At 34.6% G+C, this 10364-nt stretch overlaps 1 long non-coding RNA gene across 1 annotated transcript; it reads right to left on the bottom strand.

Annotated features, from left to right (window-relative positions):
• Positions 1–5685: 5685 nt before the first annotated feature.
• On the bottom strand, positions 5686–6924 carry LOC129927894 (uncharacterized). The gene is made up of 3 exons (XR_008779547.1): positions 6833–6924; positions 6619–6716; positions 5686–5755 (listed from the first exon to the last, which is right to left on the bottom strand). It is a non-coding gene; the product is annotated as an uncharacterized LOC129927894 (long non-coding RNA).
• Between the last annotated feature and the right edge of the window lie 3440 nt (positions 6925–10364).

The following is a 10364-nucleotide window of genomic DNA, read 5'->3' on the forward strand; positions in this document are numbered from 1 at the left end:
CTATAGAGTGTATTACCTAGCTCAAAATATCTACAATATATAGGCCTATTATATAGTCACAATCTAAAACTTCGCTTCTACAAAATGCTAAAGTTTCTCGTGATAAAAAAAGGACTTGCTGTAGCCTATAAGGCTATAACAGTCATTTTTTTAAAGCCGTTTGTGTTCTGACATCTATTGTGTTTCAGATTCACTTATAACAGTTTTGTTTGGCGAAAAATTGATTAGCTATGACTTCTGTTTTAACTAAGAGAACAAAATATCGCATGTCTTTAGGTAAGGTAGGCTATATATAGATAATGTTTTTGCCAAGAGAATCACTTTTGAGATTTATTGAAATACATCATTTAGCCTACATGCTAAAATGCGTACTCAATTATACTAACTATAATGTACCTTAATATTCCATAATAAACTGTAGATCCGTGTTTCTCAAACGTTTACTAGCTGTGAAAACAATTTCATTTGCGCCCCCTTCCCTTTTTTAGCAAGATTTGGTCTAGGGAAGCGCTGAAAGCATCCCAATTGGGATCCGGAACGGTTTAACTCGGTTATAAGGACAAAGAAAAGTAACATACAGACATAATTTTCGCGTTTTTCTTTTAGAAGTAGGCCTAAATGTACAATATATTTTGGAATCCTAATGTACGTAGTAGATGTTCGTTAAAGCTGCTCCGTTTAGACTTTTTTTTAATTTTAATATTGAAACATTCGCTTGTCCAATGTGTAAATTTTTTTTTTAATGTTTTGAATATTTTTTTCAAGTTTATTGCACCCTAGCCCAAACTTCCTCCCAGGACAAGCGGGGATAGTGGAGGGTAGGGAGACCATCGATCATCTGTACTGGACGCATATACCACACAACAAGCCATATCCGTATCCCCTTATTAAACCGGCTAAAACCGATAGCAGACAACATCATATCAGAAGAACAAGCAGGTTTTAGACAAGGTCGCAGCACAACAGAGCAAATCCTAAACCTCAGAATACTCTGTGAGAAATATCTCCAACACCAAGAGAATCTTTTCCATGTCTTTATTGATTTCAAGAAAGCTTCCGATTGAGTAGGCCTATAGCACGGAGCACTCTGGGCGACAATGGAAAAGTACAACATTAATAAAAACATAATCAAAGTTATCCAGAACCTCAACAAGGATGCCACCAGTGCCGTGTACTTCAACAATAATATTGGGGACTGGTTCAAAACCACAGTTGGAGTAAGACAAGGCTGCCTACTGTCACCAACACTCTTCAATATCTTCCTTGAAAGGATAATGGAAGATGCCCTCGAGGGCTATGAAGGTACTGTTAGCATTGGAGGAAGAAGAATTACTAACTTGCGCTTCGCAGATGACATTGACGGCCTAGCAGGGACAGAAGAAGAACTAGCTGACCTGGTGATGCGCATTGACAAGACTGCCGCAGCATATGGCATGCAAATAAATGCCAAAAAAACTCAAATTATGACCAATAGCCATCAGGGCTTTAAAAGAGACATCAGTATTGGAGGTGAAAAGCTAACTAGTGTTAACAGCTTCAAATACCTCGGAGCTATTGTCTCAGATGAGGGAACAAAACCCGAATTATTGGCCCGAATAGCACAGTCCATAGCAGCCCTTTCAAAACTTAAAATAATATGGAAAGATAAGGGCTTAGCCCTCGGCACCAAAATCAGACTGATGCGCTCTCTGGTCATGGCCACATTTTTATATGCTTGCAAGTCGTGGACGTTGAATGCAGAGCTTGAGAGGAGGATCCAAGCAATGGAATTGAGATGCTACAGAAGGATCCTAGGCATCACATTCAAAGACCGCATCACAAACCAAGAAATCAGAGACAGGGTTACTGTAGCGATCGGAGCCCATGATGACCTGCTAACTATTGTGAAAAGACGAAAGCTTAAAACCTTTGGCCACATTAAAAGATCTACGGGGCTCGCAAAGACCTTCCTTCAGGGAACAGTGCCAGGGAAAAGAAGAAGAGGCAGACAGAAAAAGCGATGGGAGGACAACATTAAAGAATGGACAGGCCTGCCATTGAGAGAGGTTCTAAACAAGGGAAAAAAAAGAGAGGAATGGAGAAAGACGGTCGACAAATCTTGCCTGGTGCCCCAACGGTCCAACAGACTAAGGGATAGGTAAAGGTAAATCTTCAAAGTTCACTTCAAAACCAATGTTGTGAACACATTCTCACGACGCTATACAAACATAAACAAGTATCAACTATTTCACCACACTCTGCAACGAATCTTTCAAGAAGAGCTCATAAAGCCTCAACAGAACTAGTTCTTTTCAAAGCCATCAAACTTTATGGAAACCCAACGTCGTATGTTTAAAATTTGGCGCAAGTGACCAAAACAAAAAGTCCAATTTCTACATTTAATGTTGAATGCAAAATCTCATTCATTCTCTTCTATGTTAATGCTTACTTAGGATGCAATGACACACACACACACACACACACACACACACACACACACACACAAAGGTTGAATTGTACTTTTGATTGTAGAGTGCTCAGATAGATGAAAAAATTGAGACATCGATTCTTGGGTATAGAAGATCGTACGACTACAACTTGTCTTTGCTTGAGGCAGATAATTACCACCAAATAGTACGCGTACCCTAGTGCTATTAGAGCATGGAATGGGTTGCCTGAGCTATCCAGGAAAACCAGTGACTTGGCAGAATTTAGGTCATTGACTACATGCATGACGCGTAGGACGTAATCATCTTGTTTTTTGAAGTAACGTCTGTATTATATAAGATAAGGCACGATACCATGTGCATGATTTGATTATAGACCTAGGTTTAGATCCTTTGTATCTAGGAGAGTGGTAGCCATACTCGACTTCAAACATGACTTCATTGGCCTAGGGACACGCGTAGGGCGTAATCATCTATTTGAAGTAGAGTCTGTATTTTATAAGATAAAATACACCCCTCCCCCGGGTTGGCTTGCGGTAAAGAAGGCTTCAGGAAGCAACGTCAAGGAAAAATCAGGAGTGAAGCCCCATAAGTTGGGAGTGTCAACTATAACAACTGAGTTGGTGCTAAATGTAACACGAAGCGTTCCATTGAATTTCACCAGCAAGGTCGAGAGAGGGATTGTGACGCATGGGTCACCCAAAGGCTGGTAATTGGCTGGTAGACCAGAGAATCTCAATGTAGACCTATAGCCTACAAGTGCAACCTTATTTTGAATTGCTGTTCTTTCTACAGCGAATCCTCTACGAAATATATTAGTTATGTTGTTAGTTCATCACTTAGAATGGGAGAGGCTTGCAATATGGACCAGGATCAAACGTGGACCACCTCGATATTATGGAATGTACAGTATTGCCGTAAACCAAATATTTAGTACGCAGTAGTGACTGCCCTTACTTAGTTTCATATCTATGTTCATACATCAATGCACAGAAAACATTTCCCAAGTTAAAGTAATTTTGCGTTTTCGCATATTTTCTTCTAAACTTTGTTCGTTATTCATTTCTGTATGAAATATGGATCGTTTGTGTATTCTAATATAGGCCAGTGGTCTCCATTAGATTCGTGACCATATCGCTAGTGAATTATATCAGATCCCATATGTATTATAGGCTAAGTTTCTGTATTTTTCATTTTCTGTATTGCCAGTAGTTGCTAACAGTGGTTTAGACAAGAACCTGTTTGATGTCTGTTGAAAACAGAGATGTGGGGCTGAATCAAAAGGCAAATACTTCTAAAAAAAAAACATGGACTGCAGCAGTAAATAGGATAATATTAAAGGGAAGCAACTTGGCAGAGTACAAGTATTATCAGATGTCCGATGAAGCTGAAATAGTAAAAAAAAACATTTCTAGGAGACTAGATGCTCTTTGGTGGTACAAAAAAAAAGGGGGCTAATGAAACTTGTAGATGATGTAGCTAAAAAGAACAGCCTCTATCATGCCTTGTTTGAGCAGTGAGATTGCAGCTATATAGTCTTTTATATTAAGTTGCCTGTAGTTCTGCTAATGCGCCCTTTTGGTGCCAGTTACTTATATTAGTGAGTTAATAAGGCTTTTTGAGTATGAAGTTTCAGTATTTCACATAACAGCTACACTTTCCCAGCTGTGACCTACATATAATGTTACATTCAGCAGACATAACAATGGTTCAGCTGTTATCACTTTAGGTTCTTATTCGCCCGCTACGATTTGTCTTAAATTTTCTTTTGGTTTCAAATGTGTAACTTCAGTACTAGTTTATAATTATTGATTTTCATTCAAACTGAGATGTAGTTATAAAGTATTTAGATCAGTGCAGTACATTGTAATGTGCTGGCTGAGAAGTTATGGAACAATGTCAGTATTTCTTAACTTAAAACTTAATCTATTCAACACAAGAAAATATATTAACAAGCAAAACTATAATCTGCGGACATGTCAGTCCATTTATTCAATGATCAACATAGTCAACCAAGGTCACTTAGACCCTTAATTTGAAGCAAACATAAATACATGAAATCTGTGTGTACAGTAACAATGGTCATATTTTAGAGTTCACTTCCAGTAGATCCCACAGGACTGGAAGCAATGCTTGCCACTAACACTAAGACTTTGAACTAGGACTGGATAGGATTTCAATTGAACAAGTGAAACGATCAACTCAACACCTTGGTCCATAAGTTGAACTGTTTTGAACCTGGAGAAATGACTCAATATAATTTGACCAGAAGGCAGATCTGTTTCAACAAAAGCCTGAGTTCTAATTCATAAGTCAACAATATCAAGAAAAAAAAAGTGTCACTTTGTAATTTTACAGAACCAACTGAATGGCCAGAGTCTAATGTACATGATATCACACATTCACCCACACTAGATCTACAGATCAACATATGTTACTATCTAAAAATGTTTGAGAAATATATAAATCAATGTTTCAAAAGGGAAAACAAAAGGTTTAAAAAGCTGCACATTGCCATCCAACTAACAATAGTCAACAAGAGACTGCAGTCTGGAAACATCCAGATCAAACTGGTTTTATTTTTTCTGTTTTTTGGAACATGTGAGAAGAAGTTAAGGAAATTATACACTTTCAATCAGATTACTAACTTAAGTACTAAGAGGCAACATTATCTATTTCTAGGCTCTAATTAGTAATATGATCACTAATATACCAAAACCCCCCTCCATAATGACGGAAATAAAAAGGAACAGATTACGCTGGGCAGGTCACCTTGAAAGAATGTCAGAGAACAGAGGAGCAGCAAAGATTGTTCACAAAACAAACAAAAAGCAGGCACCTCAAAGGTAGGCCACAGTACAGTGGCTTGACGATGTAGAGGCAGATCTAGAACAGCAGGATAGATCAGAATGAAAAGATGTGCTATAGTAGGTCAGGGCCCTCCAAGGGCTGTAGTCCCACCGGGATGGATGAACATAATGACTATTTTAAAGTTAAACTGCCATTATTACAAACTATTGAATTCAAACATGAGAAGGACCAACTGATTTTTATGTTTTTTTTAAAGTGACTGGATTTTTTTTCTACCTTTCCCAATTGAAATGTTTAATTCCCAATTGAAATGTTTAATATACACACCTCACTCATGTATCTAGCAATGGAAAGATGACTAGAAACTTTAAGACCAGAAAGTATTTACCATAAAGACTAAATAATTAAGCCCCAGCTGACTACATAATCAAGTCTCAGTCCCTAGATCAAGGATATGATTTGTCTCTCTTTTCTTTCATCTTCAGTTTTGGAGATCCATCTGTTTCATTAAACTGTTCCTGGAGAAAAGGAAAAAATCAAACAAGTCAAAACTTAAGACATAGAGAGGTATAGAGAATTATCAAATAAATTCTCTAATTCAAAGCAAATGAAAAAAATAAAAAAATAATTAAAGAAATGTGCACCCATATAAAGCAATAGAACACTGCAAGTCAGACATGGTCATGCCTTATTACTGTTACACAAAAACTAACACCTGAATTGTATTACCAGCTTCAGATAAGAAAGATACTATACAACTATTGTAAATTAAAAACACATATGTTTAACATGGCTTTACAATAGATTGATGCTTACTTAATTTGAAGAAGAAAAAAAAAAACTTTGTTTTTCTATTACTTGATTTCTAAATCAAAAGTGTATGTTATTAGTGGACTGTAAGTAATCTATGTACATTGTTGTGGTACTACTAATAGCATTGAATATACAATTAATTTAGTTACATTTTAGTATTTAAAAAATAGTTTAGATGTATGTGTATAAAATAATTTGAAAACAAAAGCTTTTAGACCATGCTTATTTATGTCAATTATTTCACATGTGAAGAATGGTTCTTAGTGAATATAACAAAACCAAAAAATCAGTTTTCTGTCCATAAATGTTTACCTCTGTAAAATAACACAAATTAAACCTTTATGGCAATATCAAAAGGTCCTCAGTGCTTGCAAAACTCTCCTCCAGGGAACAGCACCAGGAAAAAAAAGGAGACAGAGGAAGCAATGGGAACACAACATTAAAGAATGGACAGGCCTGCCAATGAAAGAGATTCTATTAAGAGGAATGGAGAAAGATGGTTGACCTATATTGTGTGGTGCCCCAATAGTTCAACAGACTAAGGGACAGGTGAAGGTGAAAAGTTTACCTTGCTCTTAGAGGAGTGACTCTGTTGTTTAGATTTCTCTTTATAATCTCTCTCTGCATACATTTTGGAGGATCCATTGGCTTCCCCATTTTGTTTACCTACATTTAGTGGAGAAAAAAAAGTTTGGAGCCTTGAGGCAGTGCCTTCATCTCAAAAATATTTGTACAGAAGTGTGTAAAACAAGGAGTTCTAGAATGATTCTATCAATACGTACGTGAAGCTAGATAATGATCCTCACTTTTTCTTCTTTTGGAAAGTTCTGGGTCATAGGTTTCAACAGTGTTCCTGAAGAGAATCACTGGAGTTGATATAATACATTTATAATCTCTCCTAAACTAATTTGATTTCATTGACACTAAGTCATTACCATACTTAATCTAATCATTGACATATTATTCTTAATGTAATCATTGACATATTATTCTTAATGTAATCATTGTCACTTAGACATTACCATTCTCAATCTAATCATTGACACTAAGACATTACCATTATTACTGTCATTATTGGCACTATGACATTACCATTCTCAATGTAATCATTGACTATAAGACATTACCATTCTCACTGTTATCATTGACACTAAGACATTACCATTCTCAATATAATCATTTACACTAATACATTACCATTCTCAATGTAATCATTGACACCAAGACATTACCATTCTCAATCTAATCAATGACACTAAGACATTACCATTCTTACTGTCATTATTGGCACTATGACATACCATTCTCACTGTTATCATTGGCACTAAGACATTACTATTCTCAATTTAATCATTGACACTGACACAATACCATTCTCAATCTCATAATTGACACAAACACATTACTATTCTCAATCTAATCATTGACACTGACACAATACCATTCTCAATCTCATCATTGACACAAACACGTTACTATTCTCAATCTAATCATTGACACTGACACATTACCATTCTAAATCTAATCATTGACACTAACATATTACCATTTTCAAAGTCATCATTGACACTAAAACTTTACCATTCTTAATCTAATCATTGACACTAACACATTACCATTCTCAGTCTAATCATTTACACTAACACAATACCATTCTCAATCTTATTATTGACACAAACACATTACCATTCATAATCTTTTCATTGACACTAACACATTATAATTCTCAATCTAATCATTGACACTAAGACATTACCATTCTCAGTCTAATTATTGACACTAACACATTAACATTCTTAAAGTAATCATTGACATAGCATTCTCAATGTAATCATTGACAATAAGACATTACCATTCATAATGTAATCATTGACACTAAGACATTACCATTCTGAATCTAATCATTGACACTAGATCATTACCATTCTTAATCTAATCATTGACACTAAGACATTACCATTCTCAATCTAATCCTTGACACTAAGTCATTACCATTCTCAAAGTAATCATTGACATAGCATTCTCAATGTAATCATTGACACTAACACGTTACTATTCTCAAAGTCATCATTGACACTAAGACATTACCATTCTCAATCTAATCATTGACACTAAGACATTACCATTCTCACTGTCATCATTGGCACTAAGACATTACTATTCTCAATGTAATCATTGACACTAAGACATTACCATTCTGAATCTAATCATTGACACTTGGTCATTACCATTCTTAATCTAATCATTGACACTAAGACATTACCATTCTCAATCTAATCATTGACACTAAGACATTACCATTCTCAAAGTAATCATTGACATAGCATTCTCAATGTAATCATTGACACTAACACATTACTATTCTCAAAGTCATCATTGACACTAAGACATTACCATTCTCAATCTAATCATTGACACTAAGACATTACTATTCTCAATGTAATCATTGACACTAAGAGATTACCATTCTCAATCTAATTATTGACACTAGGTCATTACCATTCTTAATCTAATCATTGACACTAAGACCTTACCATTCTCAATCTAATCATTGACACTAAGACATTAAAAATCTCAAAGTAATCGTTGACATAGCATTCTCAATGTAATCATTGACACTAACACATTACTATTTTCAAAGTCATCATTGACACTAAGACATTTCCATTCTCAATCTAATCATTAACACTAACACACAACCATTTTTTATGTTTTCATTGAAATTAAGTCATTACTATTCTGAATCAAATCAATATTACTAAGTCATTACCATTCTCAATGTAATCATTGACACTAAGACATTACCATTCTCAATCTCATCATTGACACTAAGACATTACTATTCTCAATCTAATCATTGACACTAAGACCTTACCATTCTCAATCTAATCATTGACATTAACTCATTACAATTTTCAATGTTTTCATTGACATCAACTCATTACCATGCTCAATCTAATCATTGACACTAAGACATTACCATGCTCAATCTAATCATTGACACTAAGACATTACCATTCTCAATCTAATTATTGACACTAAGACATTACCATTCAAAATGTAATCATTGACACTAACACATTACCATTCTCAAAGTCATCATTGACACTAAAACTTTACCATTCTCAATCTAATCATTGACACTAACACATTACCATTCTCAGTCTAATCATTTACACTAACACAATACCATTCTCAATCTTATTATTTACACAAACACATTACCATTCATAATCTTATCATTGACACTAACACATTATAATTCTCAATCTAATCATTGACACTAACACATTACCATTCTCAATATAATCATTGACACTAAGTCATTACCATTCTCAATCTAATCATAGATAATAAGACATTACCATTCTCAATCTAATCATTGACACTAACACATTATAATTCTCAATCTAATCATTGACACTAACACATTACCATGCTCAATCTAATCATTGACACTAAGACATTACCATTCTCAATCTAATCATTGACACTAAGACATTACCATTCAAAATTTAATCATTGACACTAACACATTACCATTTTCAAAGTCATCATTGACACTAAAACTTTACCATTCTTAATCCAATCATTGACACTAACACATTACCATTCTCAGTCTAATCATTTACACTAACACAATACCATTCTCAATGTAATCATTGACACTAACACATTACCATTCTCAAAGTAATCATTGACATAGCATTCTCAATGTAATCATTGACAAAAAGACATTACCATTCTGAATGTAATCATTGACACTAAAACATTACCATTCTCAATCTAATCATTGACACTAACACATTTCCATTGTCAATGTTATCATTGACACTAAGTCATTACCATTCTTAATCTAAGCATTGACACTAAGTCATTACCATTCTTAATCTAATCATTGACATAACATTCTCAATGTATTTGTTGCCACTTATACATTACCATTCTCAATGTAATCATTGACACTAAAACATTACCATTCTCAATGTAATCATTGACACTAAAACATTACCATTCTTAATCTAATCATTGACACTAAGACATTACCATTCTCAATGTAATCACTGACAAAAAGACATTAACATTCTCAATGTAATCATTGACACTAAGTCATTACCATTCTTAATCTTATCATTGACATATTATTCTTAATCTAATCTTTGACACTAAGACATTACCATTCTCAATGTAATCATAGACAATAAGACATTACCATTCTCAATCTAATCATTGACACTAACTCATTACCATTTTCAATGTTTTCATTGACATAAGTCATTACCATGCTCAATCTAATCATTGACACTAAGACAT

Source organism: Biomphalaria glabrata, chromosome 8 (genome assembly GCF_947242115.1).
Source record: "Biomphalaria glabrata chromosome 8, xgBioGlab47.1, whole genome shotgun sequence".
Taxonomy (NCBI): domain Eukaryota; kingdom Metazoa; phylum Mollusca; class Gastropoda; family Planorbidae; genus Biomphalaria; species Biomphalaria glabrata.